Source organism: Dermochelys coriacea, chromosome 5, assembly GCF_009764565.3.
Source record: "Dermochelys coriacea isolate rDerCor1 chromosome 5, rDerCor1.pri.v4, whole genome shotgun sequence".
In the NCBI taxonomy this organism is placed as follows: Eukaryota; Metazoa; Chordata; order Testudines; family Dermochelyidae; genus Dermochelys; species Dermochelys coriacea.
The window spans coordinates 3,519,267-3,544,227 of record NC_050072.1 but is presented as its reverse complement, the minus strand read 5'-3'; the positions used below and the strand labels follow the sequence as shown (position 1 = coordinate 3,544,227).

The following is a 24,961-nucleotide window of genomic DNA, read 5'->3' as shown; positions in this document are numbered from 1 at the left end:
GCGTGGCTGTGTGGACATCTGGGCTCGGGGCTAGAGCTTGGGTTGTAGGAGCCCAGCTCAGGAGCTGCTTTTCTGTGTAGCTTTGTGGTACTGGTTGGAGCCCCGGGCCCAGGCTAGTGCTGAGGAAACCAGCACTGTCATTTGATGGATGAGTCGCCACCTCTGCAAAAAAAAGTTGGTGGTCAGGGGGCAGGGTGAAGTGCTGTCCTCTCCTCCATGCACTGGGCTGGGACCACCAACTGATTGAAAAGAAACCACTGGCCTGGGACAGCTGGAGCAGGGCGAAGTCCCACTGGGACGCAGCTCAGGAGTGGGTGGGAGGGTGGGGTTCCTCGGGGCTGGCTGGTTTCCTAAGGGAGATTCCCTCAGCTCCATCTCCGATGGATGCTGTTGGCAAAGCAAAGGGAGATGAAGACCCCCAGGTCATAGGGTGCGCCCTCAGCTCCCTGTGCCATCCAGCCTGTTTCTGTGGCCACCTGGGCACAAACGCCCACAGCCCGTTTCTTTTTCCACCATGTGCCCCTTTGATCTTCCCTTCCCAACGTGGCGGGGCATTGCACAGAATGCGGCAGGAGAGGCCTTCCACAACTTTCGCTCCTCCTGCCCGCTCCCCTTTACTTCCTGTTCCTCCCCGTTACTGAGCCAGTCATCTCAGGGGCCCAGCAGACAGCAATCTGCACCAGTCACCAGCTGATTCATCCCAGCGATGCCTGCAACCTTCTGTGTGCTCCCGCAACCTCCGTGCTGAGGGTGCTCCAGCTAGCCCTCTGTTACAGCCCATAGGTGAGACCCCATAACCACCCCGTCCCGCTTGGTTTGCGTTCACCCTGCCATGCTCAGGGCAGTAGCGCTGGAAGGACAAGTTGGCCGTGGGAAGTGTGGGGGCCAGGGAGTAGGTCTCTCCAGCACTTGTATGACTCAATCATTCGAGCTGTATTTCTGACCTGGCTATGAACGCAGCATTGCCGCTGTCACAACAAAAAGCAGCTCCCAGCTCTAATTCTGCCAGAGTGGAGGCTGTGATGAAGCAGGCTCTTTGCTCTCCCCCAGGGCGGTTTGGAGATGGTACGTGCAGCCCGGCTCCCCGGTGGGGGGGGGAAGCAGCACATTTCCGACCGGAGCCAGGAATGCTAATGGACTTATTTCTTCTCCCAAGGCAAGGACATTATTTCTGCCCCTGCCTGACCCCTGAACCACAGAGACACCGTAAAACAACAGCAGTGTGTTAAAAAAAACCAACGCAGCCAGGCGGCAGCCTCCCTGGTTACCATCCCTGGAGCTGGGGCAGTTTGGGCCATGGGTAGCAGGGATGGGACAGGGGAATGGAAGTCATAACCTGGAAACAGGACCAGCCTCATCATACATGTGTTCTCCTAGGCATGTGGAGAGGAAGAGCAGGTTATGATGACTCCACTGAATGGGAGCCTTTCTATAGAGACCAGGGCAGGTGTCTCCGGACAAGAGTTTGGGTAGGATGGGATATCGGGCGGGACTTTTTAATCTCACAGAGGGCCACTGATATGGGGAAGAGGGGACTTTGTGAGACTGTCAAAGCTGGGACCTAAGGAAGTGGAGGGTATGAGGGATCAGCACTTTGAAGGAAACAATATTATTATTAGCAGTATTTCAGTGCCTAGAGGCCCAAGCAAGCTCAGATGCTAACCGCTGTTCATACACATAGCAAGAGACAGTCCCTGTATCTGCTTATCCCATTAAGAACCTGGGTACTGATGCCCAGAGGTTGGGCACAGGGCTCTTTGGGTCATCACAGCTCTGTCCACATGATTTTAGGGTCCATATTTAGGGTACAAACTAAAGGCCTTTAGAAATCTGGAAAAACTTCGGATGCATTTGGGCTTTGCTGTTTTCTGGCGAGGTTTACATGGCATGATAGGAATTAAGACCCATGTACCACACAGCATGAGTTTAGAGAGGTCAAGACTTCACCACAGGATTTACCCACCAGGATTTTGCCATTCAGCAGGCTCCAGTATGATACAGATCAATAGGAACACGGGCTCGGATTTTCAAATGGAGCACAGAAATGTGCATACATCTTTGCAGCCATCCATTTGAAAATCTGGGCCACTGTATACAGAGCATACTTCCAGCAGACTTGGTCAGCCCCAATGCAACAGGACTTTGTAGCAGTTTCAATACCCAATTTTTGATATTTTACTGAATATTCAATTTTTTTTTTACTGAAATTGGATTTTGAAAACCAGAATGTTTCTGTTCTTTTTCACTGAAAAAAAAAAAAAAACAAATAAAAAAAGTCGTTGGAAATCCAGAAAATAAAATGTTTAAAAAAATGTCTTGCACACAATAACTGGTATTTTGGGGCTAGTTGCAGGTAATCAGGTCTGTTAAATACTGTGATGCTGGCAGACCCAGGTGCCAACTCATACCACCGGCCCAGGGTCTTATTGAACACCGATGAATGCAAGGCCATTCTGGCTCACCTGTGAGTTAGTATAATCAAAATAGATCTGACTGTTAGAAGACTATGTTTAGTGTTCAGACTTTATGGAACACTTGTAGGATGCTGCAGGTATTAATCCTACTTATAGTATCTGTAGCCCATGGTATAAAGTTATACTGAGTTTGCATTGTAAACTTCTGTAACTGTTTCAGAGGGTAGCCATGTTAGTTTGTATCAGCAAAAACAAAGAGGAGTCCTTGTGGCACCTTAGAGACTAACAAATTTATTTGGGCATAAGCTTTCATGGGCTAAAACCCACTTCATTAAATGCATGGAGTGGAACATACAGTAGGGAGGTATATATATCACAGCACATGAAAGGTGGGAGTTGCCTTACCAAATGGGTGGTCAGTGCTAACGCAGCCAATTCAATTAAGATGGAAGTGGCCAATTCTCAACAGCTGACAAGAAAGGAGGAATATCAAGAGAGGGAAAATTACTTTTGTAGTGTTAATGAGGGCAATGCAATCAAGGTGGACGTCACCCATTTCCAACAGTTGACAAGAAGGTGTGAGTATCATTGGATGGGTCACTATAAAAAGTAATTTTCCCTCTGCTAATGACAGATTTCAGAGTAGCAGTCATGTTACTCTGTATCCGCAAAAAGAACAGGAGTACTTGTGGCACCTTAGAGACTAGTCCACGAAAGCTTATGCTCAAATAAATGTGTTAGTCTCTAAAGTACCACGAGCACTTCTGATACTCACACCTTCTTGTCAACTGTTGAGAATAGGCCAATTCCACCTTAATTGAATTGGCCTCGTTAGCACTGACCTCCCACTTGGTAAGGCAACTCCCATCTTTTCTTATACTGTATATTTATATCTGCTACTGTATTTTCCATTCCATGCATCTGATGAAGTGGCTTTTAGCCCATGAAAGCTTATGCCCAAATACATTTGTGAGGGTATGTCTACACTGGAAATTTCAAAGCGCTGCCAGGGGAATGCTCCCGCGGCAGCGCTTTGAAGTGCAAGTGTAGTTGTGCGCGAGCGCTGTCTCCTAGCGCTCCTGGTACTCCACCTCGACGAGGGGATTAGCTCCCAGCTCTAGGAGCCTGTCTACACTAGCACTTTAAAGCTCTCAGACTTGCTGGGCTCAGGGGGGAGATTTTTCACATCCCTGAGCCAGCAAGTTAGAGGGCTATAAAATGTAAGTGTAGACATACCCTTAGTCTCTAAAGTGTCACAAGGACTCGTTGTTTCTGCTGTAACTTTGTACTCCCCACACAGAAAAAGAAGCATTAATTACGGGAAAGTGCCCATCCTTTACCCAAGATGGCTCACTGAAGGCAAATGAGGCTTTGAGTTGCATCAAAGGACAGAGACCTTGTTGATTGCATTCCTCACTCCCTCCAGAAAGGGGAGATCTGTGCATGAACTCATCCCATCAGCTTGGATTGGGCGGGGAAGGGGATAAAAATCCCTGACCAGGAGAAACTGGGAGGGGCAAAGATTCCTAAACATTAACAAAAGATCTCCATGCTGCTTGGCCAGGGTCAGCCCTAAAGGGTATATAGAGCTGCTTATTATAGAAGCTTATGTTACCTTTTTAAATCAAAGACTGTAACTCATCTGTGTATGTATGGTTCCTGTTTTAATCTTGTAAATAACTCTCATTTCTTTTCATAGTTAATAAATCTTTAGTTACTTTATCACAGGATAGGTTACAGGCATTGTCTTTGGTTTGAGATCTGAGAACAACTGACCTGGGGCAAGTGACTGGTCCTTTGGGATTGGGAGTAACCTGAATATTGTTGTGATTTTGGGTATAAAGTGACCATCTATCACATAGTCCAGCCTGTCTGCGTGGCAAGACTGTGATAGTGCTTTAGGAGTTCACACTTGTTACTGGATTCATGAAATCTGATTATAGAACACAGTACCATGTTGAGAGGTCCGCCCTGTTTCCTGATGGTCTGCCCTGAGGTCGGCACTCATGGCCATGAGCCACTCCAGGCAGCATGATAAATACATTTATTTTAAAAAGGCCCAAAGCATGTAAAGAAATGCAGCAAAGCTCTTCAAAATGGAGAGCAGCTACAGGAACAAACTGGTTATAAATTAGAAACACTGCAGGGAAATTCACACTGTGAAATGTCCATTGCTCTCTCATTTCTTTGGGGCTTCCCAAGTGGCAACCAGGAGAGCCCAGAACCTGCCGTCCCCAAGCAACATTTCTCACTACTTGAGATAAAAGAGAATCTACTGGATCACTTTCCTGTACAGGGCCTAACACACAGAGCTGATCAGCTGTTCATGTATGTTAGTTGGTTTGTCTCGATACATTTGATAAATGGTTGCTGAATATCACTTTCTCCCCTCTTAGGAGAATGTGTGTCTTCAGGGGATGTGTATTAATGTAGGGTTTTCAAAAGCAGCTACGGGAATTCAGTGCCTAACTCTCACTGATTGCCAAAATCCCTTCAGCACTTTTGAATGATCCCATCCTTGTTTGTTACTTGTTGCATCTTTCATTTTTTTCTTGCAACTGAAATAATGTCTTTAAAATTGTGTTTCTTCACCCAGTGTGCGACCAGAAAAGGGGAACTGGGCCTGATAAGAAATTCAATCAGTTACTTGGAAACTATTCTCCGAGCAAAGAGCCGAAGTCCAGTTTATAAAATACACAGGGAGGGGATCCTGCTGAGTTAAATCCCTGCTGTAATCACACAGTTCCCAGGCGACAGGGTTTATCTCACGTAACAGGCCTCTGCGGCATTGTTGCAATGCAATTCAGTTGCGCTTTGCCACCCGGTAATTCCAGTGTTGGAATTTTCATGAGTCTCCCCTTGACATATTGGCCAAAAATTCTGTGGCATGTTTTGATATTCCATGGCACAGTGAGTTAACAGCTGGTTTCCCTCTGTCTCTTTGACTGACAGCACCATCCACACAGGCAGAAAGGACAGTCTCTGGATATTCACCCTTCGCCCGGCTACATTTGAATTACACAGCCAAAGAGGTCTCAACCTACTGTGAGAAATCCACACTGTTCTGGAGCCTAGGCCTGTAAAAAGACGTTTATGCATTTTCAAAGACTTTGGGCCGTCCCTGTAATCAGGGAATAGAATGTTTGTCTGGAGTCATCCCAGGAGGTCAGATGGTTCTCCGTTATCACTGGGATCACTAGCTTTGCCACCACAAAACGAGTTTTCCTGAGGCTCAAGATGCCAGCGTGGCTTGCTGCTGTATCGTTGCATTGTAACACAACCTTGCGAGGGAGATGATGATGTTGGGCCACCCCTGGAAGATCTTTCGGGGTTAGACCTGGGCAAATACCTGATTTTCCCCCTCAAGTTCACCAGCAGTTTTGGAGGGAGAAAAAATTAGGCTCAAGTTGAACAGAACCTGAAATTTTTGTTGAATTGCAGCAAATTGAAAAAGTTGGAAAAACTTTGTTTCATCTCTAGGCATTTTTAACCCTTTGAAATAAAAGCAAAGGAGCAGACGGGCTCGATTCATGAAGCTGGAGGAGGACGTGCCCCCATTATACCCAATAGCTCAGCAGTTAGGGAGCTCGCTAAGAAGGGGAGATGGCTGGGTTTGAATTTCTACTCTGGAGCTGGGACTTGAACTGAGTGTGCTCCCCTCCCATCTGACTGGGTATTCTGGGCTGGAGTTCTCTCAGTCATAGAATCATAGAATATCAGGGTTGGAAGAGACCTCAGGAGGACATCTAGTCCAACCCCCTTCTCAAAGCAGGAACAACACCAACTAAATCATCCCAGCCAGGGCTTTGTCAAGCCGGGCCTTAAAAACTTCTAAGGATGGAGATTCCACCACCTTCCTAGGTAACGCATTCCAGTGCTTCACCATCCTCCTAGTGAAATAGTTTTTCCTAATATCCAACCTAGTTCTCCCCCACTGCAACTTGAGACCATTGCTCCTTGTTCTGTCATCTGCCGCCACTGAGAACAGCCAAGCTCCATCCTCTTTGGCCCCCCCTTCAGGTAGTTGAAGGCTGCTATCAAATGCCCCCTCTTCTCTTCTGCAGACTAAACAAGCCCAACCCTGTTGGAGTTGTTCCACTTTGTAGAAAATATTTATTGGAGAGAATGAGAGGGTGAATGACTCAACAGCCTGATGGTTAGGGCACTCACCTGGGAGAGGGGCAGTTGGGCTCAGGTCCCTGCTCCAGAATGGTGATTGGACCCTCCTCCAGTTTGTGAATAGCACCTACGTCCCCTTGTGAATCTAGCCCAGGGGAAAAAATTGGCCCAAACTGTTCAGCCAATCCATGTCAATTTGGTGAATAGTTCTGGTTGGCTCACAAGTGCGTTTTTCAGCAAACAAACTATTCATCTGCAAAATGTCTCCCGGCTCTATTCAGGAGGTGTTTGTGCAGCTGGATGCTGAGGAGCCTGGTGAAAAGGAGGAAACTCTTGCCAATAACTGGGATGAAACCTTAGGAACCAACCTCAGAGCAGACCAGTGGTTTCTCTAGCCCAGCATCCCATTGCCCTGTCATACAGGAACAGGCTCACGCCCCATCTATCTTAGTCTCCCTGTTAATCTTTTCCAGCTCTGATGACACCAGCTCTCCTATGAAAATCCCATGGCTACTCATGTTGAGGGATATCTCGTGCCCCTGTTTAAAGAACTGGAGCTGCTTATATGTAGACATCATGGTCATCAGAGAGGTTCACCCTGGAACCTTCAAGCTTCAGCACCCCAAATGCTGGCTCCTACTTGCTGAGCTAAAGAAATAGCCCTGCCAGCTGCAGGCAAGTGGCTGGCTCTGGAAGCTATGGCAACCAGCTACTGGAGAGAGACAGGATCATTGAACTAATCCAGCACGCTACACTTGCACTGAGACAGCTGTAGCTGTCTGGTTGGTTGGAGAGCCCCTTATAAGAACATAAGAACGGCCATACTGGATCAGACTCATGGTCCACCTAGCCCAGTATCCTGTCTGCCAGCAGTGGCTGGTGCCAGGTGCTTCAGAGGGAATGAACAGAACAGGGCAATTAGCAAGTAATCCAACCCCTTTCGTCCAGTCCCAGCTTCTGGCAGTCAGAGGTTTAGGGACACTCAGAGTATGGGGTTGCGTCCCTGACCATCTTGGGTGATAGCCATTGATGGACCTATCCTCCATTAACTCATCTAGTTCTTTTTTTTTATGCAGTTATAGTTTTGGCCTTCACAGAATTCCCTGGCAATGAGTTCCACAGGTATCCAGGGGGAATGGCAATGGTATATTCCAGGAGCTATCATGTGCAGAAAGTTTTCAATAAACTGAAGACTTCAGAGGGACACCAGGAGTTTGAGGATCCAGGTGCAAGACCACATGGACCATGTAAACATAAACCTGGAACAGTGAGTGAAAAGGGAGGAACAGATAGGGAACACTTAGAGGAGACAGCGAGAGGGAAAAGAGAGAGATGGAATCCTGAGGATATAGCTACCAAAGGAGCTGAGCAGGGTACCATGGGAGCCGATGGACGCAAAGCAGCTAGGAAACTCCAGACTGGGAGGCTGCCAAGGAAAGGAGAAAATTTCATTAAATCTTATTTGTCTTTAAACAAAGTGTTCTAATTGCTAACAAAGGCATTTCAAGCAAATTGTAGTAAAACTGAGTTATTCTGATCAATTTACATAGTCAAGCAAATTACTGAATGAGTCTGAAATAGTGCCAGATACAATAGAGAGAGGGGAAGGCAGTAATTTGCGGGAGGAAAATTACTTGATGGCTTGAAATGAAGAATTATTAAGCGTGAGTATGAGACGTAGATTTCAGGCTAATCGGAATACAAAATGGGATAGAGATTTTAAACTGTATTTTAAGGTCTGGGAAATCTGATTAGGATAAAAGAAACAAGAATTTGCTAGGAAAATGTTAGAGTCAGATCCTGCAAACACTAGCCCAGTGCAATTAGTCCTTACTCTGCCTAAATATGCCTGTTGACCCCTGTGGAGGTAGGCTGACCTCATGCAAGTGTTCCCATTGGCCAAGAGATGGTCTTGTGGTTAAGACATCGGCCTGGGAAAGCTCTGGATTCAATTCCTGCTCTTTCTGGGTCGCTGGGCAAGCCATTGAGGATGGGACTCTGAAAAGTGCTCCTAATTTCCTCCAACTGAAACTAAGTGCTGTCATGAGTCCTTTCCTTCAGCTTTCGGTGTCTCTTTTCTAAAATGGGGTGAATAATTAGGGCTGGCTGGAAAGCACAGAGGTTTTGTCATTTGTTTTTCTTCCACATCGGAATGAAAATGAGACCTTTCAAAAAATGTCATGAAATCACAACCCACCCCAGAATAGTCAACTGCTTTGTGTTTGGGGCACTCACTTACAATAGGAGAGATCCAGGGGCAAGCTCCAGCTTTGAATCCAGTAGAGAAGCGTCTTGAATTTAGGTCTTCCACAGCCCAGGTGAGTCCCCCAAACCCCAGGTTATTGGATGGTCTGGGGCAGGGGCAGCCCCTCTCTCTCATGAAATTTCAGCCTACCTCTGAGACCCCTTCCCAGGGAGTTTTGTCGACACCAATACATTTCTGCAAAATGTTTTGGTTCAGACAAACAAGCATTTGCTGGTGAAAAAATGGTTTGTTGAGAAATTCTCCAGTAGCTCTATTTATACGACTAGTTTTGTCACTCTTAACAGTTTACTTTGTAAGCTCTTCGGGGTGGAGACTGCTGCTCATTATGGGTATGTGCAGCGCCTAGCACAATGTGTGCTCCGGTCATGCTTGGAGCCTCTACATATTTTGTACTACTGTGATGGGGTGTGTGGCCCCATACTGGCCTGTAAGGAGTTATGGAGCCCTAAGGAGGCTGTGTGAAAAGCAGCCAATAGGAGAGGGGCTGTGAGAAGCAGCCAATCAGGGCCTGGCAAGCCAATATAAGAAGATCTGCAGGGCAGAGCAGGGTCAGTTGCTCCCTGGAGCTCAAGAAGGGAGGACTGGTTGCCTTGCAGGTGGCAGAAAGATAGCACCCTGGACAAAGCAGTGCTGGGCAGGAACAGAGGAGAGAGAGAGAGAGCGCGAGCGAGCGAGCGAGCGAGCATGCTCCTGGCTGGCTGCTAAGACCAGCATGCTGAGGCTCTGAGGGAAGGGTGAAGAAGGTGCTGGGCTGCAGGGAAGTGGCCCAGGGAAATGTACTGAGAGATTGGAGGGGATGCAACATGTGGCTGCCATCTACAGGGTCCTTAGGCTGGGACTCGGAGTAGTGGTTCATGACTGTTAGGTTCATTCCCTCTGGGGCATCTGGCACTGGCCACTGTCGGTAGACAGGATACTGGGCTGGATGGACCTTGGGTCTGCCCCAGTGTGGCCCTTCTTATGTTCTTATGCGCCCGGGTCCCCCCTACTCACCACAGAGGAAGGGGCTGGACAGTTGAACTGCCGTATTGGACCCTGGCTGGGGGGAGCCCAGAGTGTGACACAGCCAGAGGGCTATGTCATGAAGAGGATGCTGTGGTCCTTGCAGTAATGTGGGTTAAGGAGCAGAAGTTCTGGCAGGAGAGACACCACCAGAGTGGGTGTACTGACTTCTGGAGCTGATCCCCAAGATGACCAGAAGGAGGTGCTAGCATGGTGAGTGAAGCAATCGCAAGTACACATAATAAATAAAAATTTCAAAGGATCCAATAAAAAACCCTAAAATGGGCAGAGAGTTGCATGCGTGAGGACCACTAACGTGACTTAGGGTTTGTAAGGACCAAAATCTTTTAGGCCATATCCTCCACTCTGTCAGACAGGTGTAACTTTATGGAGTTAATCTCGATTTACCGAGAGCAGCATCTGTCTCTAAGTGCAATACTATGTGCTGGCTGTAATCTCGTAACTGGCCATTGGCACAGGGGAATGTTCAGAGGAGCATTTAGGAGAGGATGGAGAGCACGACTAAAGATCATTTTTAATAATGTTTATTTGTCAGAGAACGCGCGAGTGTACTGAGTTCTGTAGGACCGGAATTTCTGCACCCAAAGAGGAAGATGAGGGGAAGGATTTAGAGCATTACAGTGGCATTGAAGTTCATGGGAGTTGTATTATTAATGTTTGTAAAGCACTTTGAAAATGAAAAGCACCATAAATGTGCTAAATGTCACATTAGCAGGAGCTCTAGAAGGGGAATTTAAGTATGAAAGGACACATCTGTTAGCACTGTGTTGAGAGGGGAAGGATAGCTCAGTGGTTTGAGCATTGGCCTGCTAAATCCAGGGTTGTGAGCTCAATCCTTGAGGGGACCATTTAGGGATCTGGGGCAAAAATTGGGGATTGGCCCTGCTTTAAGCAGGGGGTTGGACTAGATGACCTCCTGAGATCCCTTCTAACCCTGATATTCTCTGAGAGCTTGCTGTCTGGAGAGAATTCTAAAGTCAGATTCATTCTAAAGAGAGCAGGAATGGCTGAGGAGCGTTCAGAAGCTGGTGCAGACCAAAAAGTTGATGGCCATGTAACATTTAATCATAGATGGGAAAGACCCATTAGATTGTCCGGCCCATTTCCCTGGGTCCAATGCAGACATTAACCAATCTTCTTCTGAATGCCCCATGACATGGGACTTCTGCCACTTCTTTGGGAGGCTGTTCCATCTGTGATCCAGGGAGAGATGTCAGCGTCATGGGGCCAGCTCTGCAGCTGGTGTAAACTGATGCAATTCCACTGACTTTAATGGAGCTATGCTGATTTACACTGCCTGTGGATCTGTTCCTGGTGTTTGGATCTGAAGACAAACTTCCTTCAAGCTCAGAACAGGGCTTAGAGCCAGAGCGCTGGTTTGAGCCATTGCTTATATGGATATCGTTTCAGCAGAGCTACCCTTGTGCATTGTACTTGACAGACTGATGCAAGAAGATGAAAACCCTGCTCTGAAGAATTTACAGTGCTAAGGGCCCAGTTCTGCACCCTTGAGATGACAGAAGCTGGTGCAGATGGATATTTTTCAAAAATTCCAAATTTAGCAGGAATAGTTTCACCACAAATTTTGAGTTTTCCCAAGAAATTGCCTTCATTTTCTGACCAGTTCTAGTAGAAGCAAAGAGTAGACCCAAAGGCTGCCACTGGCAATGGCAGGGAATCGATTGGGTTGGATATGCTCTGCTGACCCCAGCAGTGATCCTTACTCAGTGATCTGAAGTCAGGGGATGACAGCCAAGGTCTCTGCTGTTAGAAAAGCAATCCCTGCCTGTCCTCCATTTTCAGTCTGCCACTAGCTCTAGGAACACTCCCCTCCTTAGTGATTGTTCGGCCAAGCTGACACGCACTCTCAATTTAGTTCTGCTAATCATTCCTCACAAATCAATCCTTCCAGTCCTTGAGTCATTTCCTTTTCTCATCGCTAACCCGCCCAGCCATGCCTCTTTTGTCTTGAAGATTCAAGCTCAAACCCGGTGGAGATGTGTGCATAACTCCCCTGTTTACTCACCTGCTCTTCCACAGTCTACAATTCCCCTTTGCATGAGGTACATGTTGCCCCTCAAGATTTAAATTCCAGGATTTACAACTCTGGATTTACAACAGCATACCAGAGATCAATGCTCACAATTTATGGAGACAAGTAGTGATACAAAACTTCTTAAGATCAGGATCAGGATCCTGTCCCTGGCCTAAATTTCCAGCCAGGAAGCCACCTAGTGTACAGTTGATTCTGCAATAATAGGTCCATAATCAGAAGGCCAGAAGGAACCAATATGCCATCCAATCCAACTTCCTTAGCACAGGCCAGAAATCTTTAACTAGTGATTCCTGCAGTGGAGGAAATTATTATTCCGTATTAGTAATTATTTCACACAATTGTAATAAATGCTAGTATTTCATCTTCTCCATTCCCACCAGCCTGCCAATATTCTTCTGGTGCTAGGATGCTCAGGGCTGCAGGCAGGATGGACAGTGGAGCCTCATCAGCACTGTCCAGATGCACTATCATGTCCTCGCTCTGTGATATGATGCCTGTTCCGTGCAGTCAGAATTACATTCTCGCTGCCGGAATACAATGCAAACTCCAGTTTCATATTTGCTGTCCACTATCACTGTTAGGCTTACACCCTTCAAATATCTGTAGGTTGTTATCACGTCTCCCGTGAGTCATCACCGAGCCAGGCTAGACAATATTTAGCTCTTTTAATCTTTCCCCTCCAACGTCTTGACATATTTGCTGCTCTGTCTTGAAATGCCATCCGTTTGTCAGTGCCCCGCCCGACAGAAGCACAGCATCCCCGGTGGAGTGGGGGATTAGCAGCTCTCCGCTCTATGACTTGGTACCGTGTCATACAGAGCCCCAAATCACGTAGAACTTCTTGCTGCCGTATCATGTTGCAGGCCCATCACTGCTGATCACCAGCTCCCCCAGTCTTTCTCCAACACTAGCTTCCCTTTCCCATTGAATATCTGTGTCCTGGCCATTTTGGAACATGCATCAGCCCAGGCTGATTCTCCTCTTATTTCCTGCCCTTTCTTCTGATCTCTCTAGGTCTCTTGCTATTATTACGCCATCCAGGCTTGTGTTCACAATGCTGCCCAGCTCAAGCAGGAGAATGTAATTAACATGCTGTTTCCCTCTTCTCCCAGACAATTAATAAATGTTAAACGTGGCCGCTACCTTGCAGAGCAATGCACAAGGCAGATGCTGAATGAGACCTGCTTTCAGCCTCATGCTGCGTGTAAGGCAGGCCCTGCTACAAAGGAGAACCAGGTGGAGCTAATTCCCTTTTGCACCAGTAGCTGAACTGAAATTGATTTCCCTTAACCCTGATACCTGTGCACTCCTTCCCCCGCCAACTGAAATGCATGTGATGACGAGGTACCAAGGACACTGGATGAGGAAGCTTAACGCTTTCAAAGTCTTGAGACCGCAGGAGCAGGAATAGAGTATGTGGAGGAGGCTCTTTCACATGGGGCTCTCAGACCCACTTGCAAAGCCAAGAGCCCATTTCTCTCTTGGAGAGTGAAGGGGCGAGCATGCAGTACAGTGGATGTGAACCTGGGGAAGGTTTCCTAATGTCACAGAGGAGGGCAACTGAGGCCAAAGCGAGTTGGAAAATAAGGGCAGATAAGGGGCTTAGTGCCATTCAGAGCTGAGAGGTGTCAAGCAATTAGATCAGGACAGACAGATTGGAAAACCTGCCTTACAGTGATAGTCTCCCAGAGCTCAGTCTATTTATCTTAACAAAGAGAAGGTGAGGGGTGACTTGATTGCAGTCTATAAGTATCTGCACGGAGAACAGATAATTAATAATGGGCTCTTCTATATAGCATAGAAAGTCACAACACAATCCAAGGGCTGGAAGCTGAAGCTAAACAAATTCGGAATGGAAATAAGGCGTAAATATTTAACAGCGAGGTAATTAACCATTGGGACAACTTACCAAGGGCTGGAGTGGATTCTCCATCAATGACCATTTTTAAATCAAGATGGGATGTTTTTCTAAAAGCTCTGCTCTAGGGATTATTGGGGGGGAGGTCTCTGGTCTGCATTCTACAGGACGTCAGACTAGACGACCTTGATGGTCCCTTCTGGCCTCGGAATCTATGAATCTATGTAGCAAAAGAGATCATGTCCTAAACAGTCACCAGCTGTGAGAAACTGATTTGGGAAAGGATCTGGGATGGAGGCTGAGAGCTGGAATGCCATCCCCTTCCAATCCTGAAAGCTCCAAATGCGAAGGCAGTCCTGTGGTGTCTCCCTAGCTGGAGGCACAGGCTGCCAAGGAGCTGCAAGCTTGGGCGCTGGGACTTCCAGGTTCCCCGCTCCCCATCAGCTGGGAGGAGGCAGGTTGGCAGGAAGCCAGGCAGATTTCTGCTGGAACATCATCAAAATTGACCCATCTGCAGGAAGGGTTTTGATTTCAACAAATCAGCAAATTCAGACAAAAAATGCTTCACTGGATTTTTTCCAGCCAGCTCTAATGGTGATAGTAGACAGACAGACCGACAAGGAAATTGGAATCTATCCAAGCTACACTAGACCTGTGTAAAGCAGAGCAAGACCCCAGAGGGGTGGGTGGTTATTAATCATACTTTTCTTTTATTATTTGTGGTGCTGATTTTGATTGTTGATTAGGCCTGGCACATGGTCGTCTTTATTTCCCTTTTCTCCTGGGCACATCAGGATATAAAGGGTTCCTCTTCTGCGTTGAGACACAGGTCACCTTGGACAAGGAGATGTGTTTGCTTGTTTGTTTTCCTAATGGATAATTAGCACTGCAGGCAGTAAATGACCTGGAAGAGGGAACTAAGTTAAACAGAGCTCTGCGACCTGGCTAGTCCCTCTGGGCTGCTACTCTGCATTTGGGCAGAGGGTCTTTCAAGTGACTTTTGTCTTCCTACTGAAGCTTTGATTGCTGTAGATGGTGCCTGATGGCTGCCAGGGTTGTGTCTTGGCATTTCCCCCACTGTCCTCACTAAACAATGATTAGTAGGTTCTGGCTTCCTTTGCAGCCAGCAAGTTAGCAACGCCAGCGATTTAACCACTGGAATTTTCATTTACAGCTGACCTTGAGCAGCAGCTTTAAAGTATGTGTGTTTATGTGTGTGTAAAAACTACATTACAGTAATATTACAGATGCAAAATTGCAAAGTCAAGCACTCCAAAGTTAGCAAACCCCAGGAGTAAGGTGGCCCATGCAACTTTAATTTGGCCCTCTGAGTACATGCATTACAGTCTTTAATTTCATGATCACGTAATACTTTTTCCAACTCTTCATTCAGTGCACAGGATGGATGGTGCTCACTAAATGGCTAAACAGTCAATATTTCTTTTTATACCCAGTGAATTCAGTTTGTGGCTCCAGGCCTTATTTCTGGATGTTATCTAACCCCTGCACTGAAAACAGAATAATTTACTCGTGAGCTTTTCTATGGCACTGCTTACTATAATTTATGAGTGCTTCACAAACATTAGTGAACTAGTCTTCACAAGACCCCTGAGAGATGAAGGAGAGGTACCATCCCAATGTTATACATGGGGAATCGCGTCACAGAGAAATTGAGGCCAGAGCAGGTTGTCATCCTCTAAGGAACCAGCCACTAGAGAGCAAAGAGACACACAACTTCTCAACTATGTGCTGGACAGCAAAGGAATATTGAGACTCAGGAACCCTGAGTTCTGTTCCAGGTTCTAGAAGAAAGTGAGCAGTAATGGTTGCTGATGCTTCTTTCCCTGAGAGAGTCACAAAGGGATCTCACAAAGCTGGGTGACTGGGCAACGAAATGCCTGATGAAATTCAGTGTTAATAAATGCAAAGTAATGCACATTGAAAAACATAATCCCAACTCTACATACAAAATGATGGAGTCTAAATTAGCTGTTACCACTCAAAAAAGAGATCTTGGAGTTATTGTGGGTAGTTCTCTGAAAACATCCACTCCACGTATAGCAGCAGTCAAAAAAGTGAACAGAATGTTGGGAATCATTAGGAAAGGGAGAGATAATAAAACAGAAAATATCATGTTGCCTCCATATAAATCCATGGTACGCCCACATTTTGAATACTGTGTGCAGATGTGGTCACCCCATCTCAGAAAGATACATTGGAATTGGAAAAGGTTCAGAAAAGGGCAACAAAAATGATGAGGGGGATGGAACGGCTTTCGTATGAGGAAAGATTAATAAGATTGGGACTTTTCAGCTGGAAAAGAGACGACTAAGTGGGGATATGATTGAGGTCTATAAAATCATGACTGGTGGGGAGAAAGTAGATAAGGAAGTGTTATTTATGCCCTCACATAACACAAGAACCAGGAGTCACCCGACAAAATTAATAGGCAATTGTTAAAACAAACAAAAGGAAGTATTTCTTCACACAATGCACAGTGAACCTGTGGAACTCCTTGACAGAGGATGTTGTGAAGGCCAAGATTATACCAGAGTTCAAAAAGAACTAGATAAATTCATGGAAGATAGGCCCATCAAGGCTGGGATGGTGTCCCTAGCCTCTATTTTCCAGAAGCTGGGAACAGGCGACCGGGGATGGATCACTTGATGATTCCCTATTCTGTTCATTCCCTTTGGGGCACCTGGCATTGGTTACTGTCGGAAGACGGGATACTGGGCTAGATGGTCCTTTGGCTGTTCTTATGTTCTTATGTCCACCCACATGTCCCTTTTCCCTTGTCCCTAGCATATACTCCCCTAGTCTGTCTCTGCCCCTCTCTGTCCCTAATTCCCCCCTTCACAGCTTGTCTTTGCTCCACCCGCTTCCCTCTAGGAAATCATACCCAAAGAATAGGTAGATACGGAAGAGTTTAAGGTGCTCTGTCGCAATGTGTTCAAGTGACCAACTCCTGTTCAGTACAGGAACCTGCTTACTGCTCTAGATAGGACTTTGATATCTTGAAAACCACCCACATCAGGGAATCCCTCCATCCACGCCTGCATGGATCCAAGCTAGCTGTTATGTTTGATTAATTAAAAACTCATTGGGTATCAGAGTCTATTACTGGATCTTTATAATGCAGTTTATGGGCAACATCCTCAGTTGGCATAAACCAGCTCCAGTGGCTTGAACAGAACCACTTTGTGGCCCAGGGCCTTTATGATTTGGCCACTGGAATATTTTACACAGTGGTCTCTATCCCAGTCTTCATGCAGTTTTTCCTCTTGATGGATTATTCATGGCCATTGTGCCGTGAGCAGAGATCTGCAGGCAGCCATCCACAGTGATGCCTCAGTCTTTCCCCTGACAGCTTCCAGCTCCTTCACCAGCCAGCCGTGTCTGTAAGTATCGTAAATTGTTCCTTCCAATGCACATTACCCCAGACTTGTCCACGTCCAATTTCACCTGCCACTGAGTTGCCTACTGATTTGTACTGCTAGAGGCTTTCCAGAACCAAAATAACATTCAGTCACCAGTGAATTTCACTGCCATACTATTCCCTCGCCTTTGTGTGTTGCTGTTAATAAATATACTGAACAACCCCCGCCCTAATGCTGATCTCAGGGCCTCTCCGCTATTAACGTCTCTCTCTGAGGAGAACTGGCCATTTACTCCTTCCCTTTCCTTCCGATCTTTTCTCGTTTTTAATCTGTGGCTTGGCTTTTGCTCTCATCCTGTGGTTACCAAGTTTCCTTAATAGCCTCCTGTGAGGGACTTTATCAAAAGGCTTTTGAAAGCTTAAATAAATTATATCCACCACTTCTTCACTCTCTGCTGTCTTGTTAACCCTTTCAGAAGATTCTAGAAGCCAGGTTATAGGTATAGGTACAGCCCAGGGGCACTACCTGCTCTTTTCATCCATCTCCAGTCTACACAAAACCATGCTGCTAACTTTATCTTCTCCTCTAGACACCATAACCAGGACACAGCCAGAAAGGGGTGGGAAACAGTTTTCCCGTTTAATGAGCATTTCTGGGATTTTAAAAAATCTTTCCATTCTGAATCGGGATGAAAAGTCAATGTTTGGGAAATTTTTGCTAATCAAAAATCCGAAAAATGCTTCTGGTCAATTGAAATGTTCTGTTTTGATCATTTAAAAATGTTTCATTTCAATTTTGTCCTTTTTAAAATTAAAAAAAAAATTATACTAAAAAATTAACTCAAATTTTCAAATGAAAAGTCATTTTTGACCCCAAAACGTTTAAAACATGTCCAATAGCTCAGTGGTTTGAGCATTGGCCTGCTTAACCCAGGGTTGTGAGTTCAATCCTTGAGGGGGCCATTTAGGGATCTACAGCAAAAATTGGGGATTGGCCCTGCTTTGAGCAGGGGGTTGGACTAGATGACCTACTGAGGTCCCTTCCAACTCCGATATTCTATTCTATGAAATTATTCTATTCTAAATTCTAAGTAGGATGTTTCAGCAATTTCAAAACTTTGTTTCCCCCCAGTGTTTTTTAAAATGGAAATTTTGTCCAAACTGACCCATTCCTGCAAACAGTTTTGGTTTTGAAGAATTGGCATTTTCCGACAAAAAAAAGTGTAGTCAAAAAATTACCTCGCGGTTCAATTCACAACCTCCCACTCTCCACCCCACCCACACTGCTCTCTCCACTGGCTCTGCGTCAACATTCATCTTCCTACATTGACCTGCGGGGCTGCTCCCTCCCTGTCTATACCTCTGCCTTCATATCTATCTACTCTCTCGCCCAATTTATACATTAATACCATGCTTGTCACTATGGTACTTCCTCTCTCTTCCACTGGACCTGCAATCTGCCCAAGTCTTCTGCCTGAATACTCCTGTGATGATTCTAGGATCAGGCCAGGAATGGATGGCTCTCCTGTTGCATCATGGTTTGGGATGTTTTTCTAAAAGATCTGCTATAGGAATTATTTTGTGGCGCCTCTCTGGCTTCTGTTCTATAGGAGCTTAGATGAGATGATCACAATGGTCCCTCTGGCCTTGGAATCTATGACTCATCCTGATGCCAGGTGCTTTGAACCTGTCTGGAAGTTGCAGAACCAGTTTAGCTGAGTCACTCTGAGGTTACATCAGCTGTGTCCAATTAGCTCCAATCTGTGAGTGTAAGAGGAGATGGAGAGCACCTCTGGACCGAGGGAACTAGAGGGCTAGGGCAGAGGAGGTACTGCAAGGAAAACCCAAGGAACAGCTAGTTGGGGGGGAGGAAGGTTGAAAAGATGAATCTATTTAGTTTATTCAAGAAAAGGTTATGAGGTGCTTTTATCAAGGTCTATAAATGTCTGTCAAGGTGTCTTGACAAGGCTCCAGAGCGTGAGTACCAACCTTAAAGCAGACTGTTAGGAACCAGGGTACAAACCTCAAATTGTCTGTGAGTTCTATATGTAGATTTCACCAACCAATTGTGATGTGCAAACTCCTCAGGCACTATGACAGCCTTAACATGGGGTCACATGCAGTTCCGCTGTGTACACCAATCTATCTTGCCACCCAGTGAGCATACCTTTGTGATAGATGGGCCCTTCAACCAAGTATCGCAGCAACATACAGGTTACTGCCAGCCCCAAACAATCAGTCACTTAGCCCAAGTCAGTTGCGCTTTAGATCTCACACTGAAGACAATGTCTGTAGCCAATTCTCTAATAAATTACCCGAGTTATTAAATTGGAAGAGGAAATAAGAGAGTTATTTACAAGGTTAAAGCAGGCAAATATGCATACATAAATGAGCTACAATCTGAAGTTTCAAAAGGCAATAGAAGCTTCTATAATCAGCAAGTGCTATATGTCCTTTAGGGCTAACCCAAGCTACGCTGCTGGGGATCCTTTGTTTATGCTTAGAAAATCTTGCCCTCTGGAGTCCAAGCAGCACACAGACACAGTTCCTTCTGGTCAGGGCTTTTTATTCCCTCCCTCCCACCCCGTGTGCTCTGAGCTGCAAACTCAGCTGGTGGGAAGAATTCACTTGCATGAGTCCTCTTCATGGGGGGCGGGCAGAGCAGAAAAAAAAAGTTGTTTGTTCTCTTTAGTATTGCATAATAGTCTGTCTGATGTTGATGGGCCTTCCTAGTTGGGCAGGACGTAACGCCTTCTGTTGGAGACCAACACTTTACACTAGTTAATGTCTCTCTCCTATCTGGTGAGTAATACAGTCACAGAGGCTTCCAATACAAATGCTTAAATATGACCTTATAATAATGGACACAGAAGTTATCATGGAGATTAATGCAGGCAGCAACTCACAAGAATTCAATAAAGTCTAAACACTAAACACGTTCTTATCACTCTAATACCTCTTTTAACAACACTAATACCCAGGTGAGCCAGACTGGTCCCAGCTAGGCATTTGTCAGTGTTCTGTTGAGACACGGGGACCTTGACATGAGCTGGCGCCTGGTCTGTCAGCAGCACAGTGCCTACATGAGGAAGAGAGGTCTGATAGAAGACAGCTCTTTAATCTAGCAAAAAGGGCATCATGAGATTCAATAGCTGGAAGTGGAAGCTAGACAAATTCAGAATAGAAACAAGGTGCAAATTTTTAACATTGCAAGTAATTAAGCACGGGAGCAATGTACCCAGGGATATGTTAGATTCTCTGTCACTTGAAGGCAGATAACTGGCTAAAAGATGTCCCATAGCTCAACCACAGATGATGGGTTGGGCAGACATTACTGGGGAAGGGTCTCAGTGTCACAGAGGAGGTCAGACTACATGATCATAACGGTCTCTTCTGCCTTTAAAATCTATCAGTTAATGTTGTCGTTATCTGAGTTACCATACAACCAGACCCCAGGATGAGGGGGTAAGTTTATGCAGTGGGTGTGGGAACTCCTGCTGCTTATACAGATCTATTTATCCTTCCTTCAGGCTCAGCTTCACCCCTTCCTTACTCAAGGGATTCCTTCTCTGCCCTCCTATGCCAAGCAGCCTCCTTCAGATTCCTTCTAGGGACCCATGCGGTCCAACAGTGAGCCAATGAGGTCAGAAAGACCCTGGCGCGCTTGAGTTGCTGGCAAACCAGTGCTAGCTCCTGTCACAGCATGTAGATCTCAACTGAACACTGAAAGAAAAGGAGGACTTGTGGCACCTTAGAGACTAACAAATTTATTTGAGCATAAGTTTTCGTGAGCTACAGCTCACTTCATTCACTGAATGCATCCGATGAAGTGAGCTGTAGCTCACAAAAGCTTATGTTCAAATAAATTTGTTAGCCTTGGTCTACACTAGGAGTTGAGGTCGAATTTAGTGGTGTTAAATTGATTTAACCCTGCACCCGTCCACACGACGAAGCCCTTTTTTTTTACTTAAAGGGCTCTTTAAAATAGATTTCCTTACTCCACCCCTGACAAGGGTATTAGCGCTGAAATCGGCCTTGCCGGGTCGAATTTGGGGTACTGTGGACGCAATCAGATGGTATTGGCCTCCGGGAGCTATCCTACAGTGTTCCATTGTGACCGCTCTGGACAGCACTCTCAACTCAGATGCACTGGCCAGGTAGACAGGAAAAGGCCCGCAAACTTTTGAATTTCAAAATCCTGTTTGGCCAGCGTGGCAAGCTGCAGGTGACCATGCAGAGCTCATCAGCAGAGGTGACCATGCAGAGCTCATCAGCAGAGGTGACCATGATGGAGTCCCAGAATTGCAAAAGAGCTCCAGCATGGACCGAATGGGAGATACGGGATCTGATCGCTGTATGGGGAGAGGAATCCGTGCTATCAGAACTCCGTTCCAATTTTCAAAATGCCAAAACATTTGTCAAAATCTCCCAGGACATGAAGGACAGAGGCCATAACAGGGACCCGAAGAAGTGCCGCATGAAACTTAAGGAGCTGAGGCAAGCCTACCAGAAGACCAGAGAGGCCAACGGCCACTCCGTGTCAGAGCCCCAAACATGCCGCTTCTATAATGAGCTGCATTCCACTTTAGGGGATTCAGCCACCACTACCCCAGCCGTGTTGTTTGACTCCTTCAATGGAGATGGAGGCAACACGGAAGCAGGTTTTGAGGAAGAGGAAGATAGCTCACAGCAAGCAAGCGGAGAAACCGGTTTTCCTGACAGCCAGGAACTGTTTCTTACCCTGGGCCTGGAACCAGTATCCCCCGAACCCACACAAGGCTGCCTCCCAGACCCGCCAGGCGGAGAAGGGACCTCTGGTGAGTGTACCTTTTAAAATACTATACAAGGTTTAAAAGTCAGCATGTTTAATGATTAATTTGCTCTGGCATTCGTGGATCTCCTGGATATACTCCCAAAGCCTTTGCAAAAGGTTTCTGGGGAGGGCAGCCTTATCCGTCCACCATGGTAGAACACTTTACCACTCCAGGCCAGTAGCACGTACTCGGGAATCATTGTAGAACAAAGCATGGCAGCGTATGTTTCTGGCGTTCAAACATCCATTCTTTATCTCTCTGTGTTATCCTCAGGAGAGTGATATCATTCATGGTCACCTGGTTGAAATAGGGTGCTTTTCTTAAGGGGACATTCAGAGGTGCCCGTTCTTGCTGGGCTGTTTGCCTGTAGCTGAATAGAAATGTTCCCCGCTGTTAGCCACGGGAAGGGGGAGGGATGAAGGGTGAACCACGTGGTGGGGGGGAACCAAATTGCGACCTGGGAATGAAAGCACATGTGCTATGTATGTAATGTTAACAGCAAGGTTTACTGTGAAAGAGTGTACCTATTGCTCTATAAAATGTGTCTTTTTAAATACCGCTGTCCCCATTTTTTTTCTCCACCAGCTGCATGTGTTTCAAGGATCACAGGATCTTCTCCTTTTCAGAGGCTAGCGATGATTCGAAGGCAAAAAAAATGCACTTGCGATGAAATGTTCTCTGAGCTCATGCTGTCTTCCCACACTGACAGAGCACAGACGAATGCATGGAGGCAGACAATATCAGAGTGCAGGAAAGCACAAAATGACTGGGAGGAAAGGTGACAGGCTGAAGAGAGTAAGTGGCGGGCGAAAGAGAGGCCTGAAGCTGAAAGGTGGTGGCAGCGTGATGAGAGGAGGTAGGATTCAATGCTGAGGCTGCTGTAGGATCAAATTAATATGCTCCAGCGTATGGTTGAGTTGCAGGAAAGGCAGCAGGAGCACAGACCGCCGCTACAGCCCCTGTGTAACCAACCACCCTCCTCCCCAAGTTCCATAGACTCTTCAGCCAGATGCCCAAGAACGCGGTGGGGAGGCCTCCAGCCACCCAGCCTCCCAGCCACTCCACCCCAGAGGATTGTTCAAGCAACAGAAGGCTGGCATTCAATAAGTTTTAAAGTTTTAAAGTGCTGTGTGGCCTTGTCCTTCCCTCCTCCACCACCCCTCCTGGTGCTTCTCTCCTCCACCACCCCTCCTGGGCTATCTTGGTAGTTACACCCCTATTTGTGTGATGAAGTAATAAAGAATGCATGAATGTGAAGCCACAATGACTTTATTGCCTCTGCAAGCGGTGATCGAAGGGAGGAGGGGAGGGTGGTTAGCTTACAGGGAAGTAGAGTGAACCAAGGGTTGGGGGGTTTCATCAAGGAGAAACAAACAGAACTTTCACACCATAGACTGGCCAGTCATGAAACTGGTTTTCAAAGCTTCTCTGATGCGTACCGCGCCCTCCTGTGCTCTTCTAACCGCCTTGTTGTCTGGCTGCGTGTAACTAGCGGCCAGGCGATTTGCCTCAACCTCCCACCCCACCATAAACGTCTCCCCCTTACTCTCACAGATATTGTGGAGCGCACAGCAAGCAGTAATAACAGTGGGAATATTGATTTTGCTGAGGTCTAACCGAGTCAGTAAACTGCGCCAGCGTGCTTTTAAATGTCCAAATGCACATTCTACCACCATTCTGCACTTGCTCAGCCTATAGTTGAACAGCTCCTGACTACTGTCCAGGCTGCCTGTGTATGGCTTCATGAGCCATGGCATTAAGGGGTAGGCTGGGTCCCCAAGGATAACTATAGGCATTTCAACATCCCCAACGGTTATTTTCTGGTCTGGGAAGAAAGTCCCTTCCTGCAGCTTTTGAAACAGACCAGAGTTCCTGAAGATGTGAGCGTCATGTACCTTTCCCAGTCATCCCACCTTGATGTTAGTGAAATGTGCCTTGTGATCCACCAGTGCTTGCAGCACTATTGAAAAGTACCCCTTGCGGTTTATGTACTTGCTGGCTTGGTGCTCCAGTGCCAAGATAGGGATATGGGTTCCGTCTATGGCCCCACCACAGTTAGGGAATCCCATTGCAGAAAAGCCATCCACTATGACCTGCACATTTCCCAGGGTCACTACTCTCGATATCAGCAGATCTTTGATTGCGATGGCTACTTGCATCACAACAGCCCCCACAGTAGATTTGCCCACTCCAAATTGATTCACGACTGACCGGTAGCTGTCTGGCGTTGCAAGCTTCCACAGGGCTATTGCCACTCGCTTCTCAACTGTGAGGGCTGCTCTCATCTTGGTATTCTTGCGCCTCAGGGCAGGGGAAAGCAAGTCACAAAGTTCCATGAAAGTGCCCTTATGCATGCGAAAGTTTGGCAGCCATTGGGAATCGTCCCAGACCTGCAACACTATGCGGTCCCACCAGTCTGTGCTTGTTTCCCGGGCCCAGAATCGGCATTCCACCGCATGAACCTGCCCCATTAGCACCATGATGCCCACATTGCCAGGGCCTGGTGTTTTGAGAGAAGTCTGTGTCCATGTCCTCATCACTCTCGTCACTGTGCTGACGTTGCCTACTCACCTGGTTTTGCTTTGCCAGTTTCTGGTGCTGCATATACTGCTGGATAATGTGTGTGTGGTGTTTAATGTGCTCCTAATTGCCAAAGTGATCTGAGTGGGCTCCATGCTTGCCATGGTATGGCATCTGCACAGAAAAAAGGCGCAGAACGATTGTCTGCCATTGCTCTGATGAAAGAGGGGCAACTGACGACATGGCTTACAGGGTTGGCTTGCAGGGAATTAAAAACAACAAAGGGGGTGGCTTTGCAAGAAACAGAATAGCCCCCTCAAGGATAGAACTCAAAACCTCAAGGATAGAACTCAAAACTGGGTTTAGCAGGCCATTGATTTCATGGAGGGAGGGAGGAGAAAATGAATACAAAACAAATTTGGTCTATTTCTTGTTTTCATCCATTTCATTTATCTTTATACATCTTGCTGGCAGCAGACTGTGCAGTACAACCGCTAGCCATTGTCATCTCC

The 24,961-nt window shown here is 46.5% G+C and overlaps 1 long non-coding RNA gene across 1 annotated transcript; it reads left to right on the top strand.

Annotated features, from left to right (window-relative positions):
* Window positions 1-5,699: 5,699 nt before the first annotated feature.
* On the top strand, window positions 5,700-22,676 carry LOC122460343. The gene is made up of 3 exons (XR_006281597.1): window positions 5,700-5,715; window positions 21,785-21,932; window positions 22,515-22,676. It is a non-coding gene; the product is annotated as an uncharacterized LOC122460343 (long non-coding RNA).
* Window positions 22,677-24,961: the final 2,285 nt, after the last annotated feature.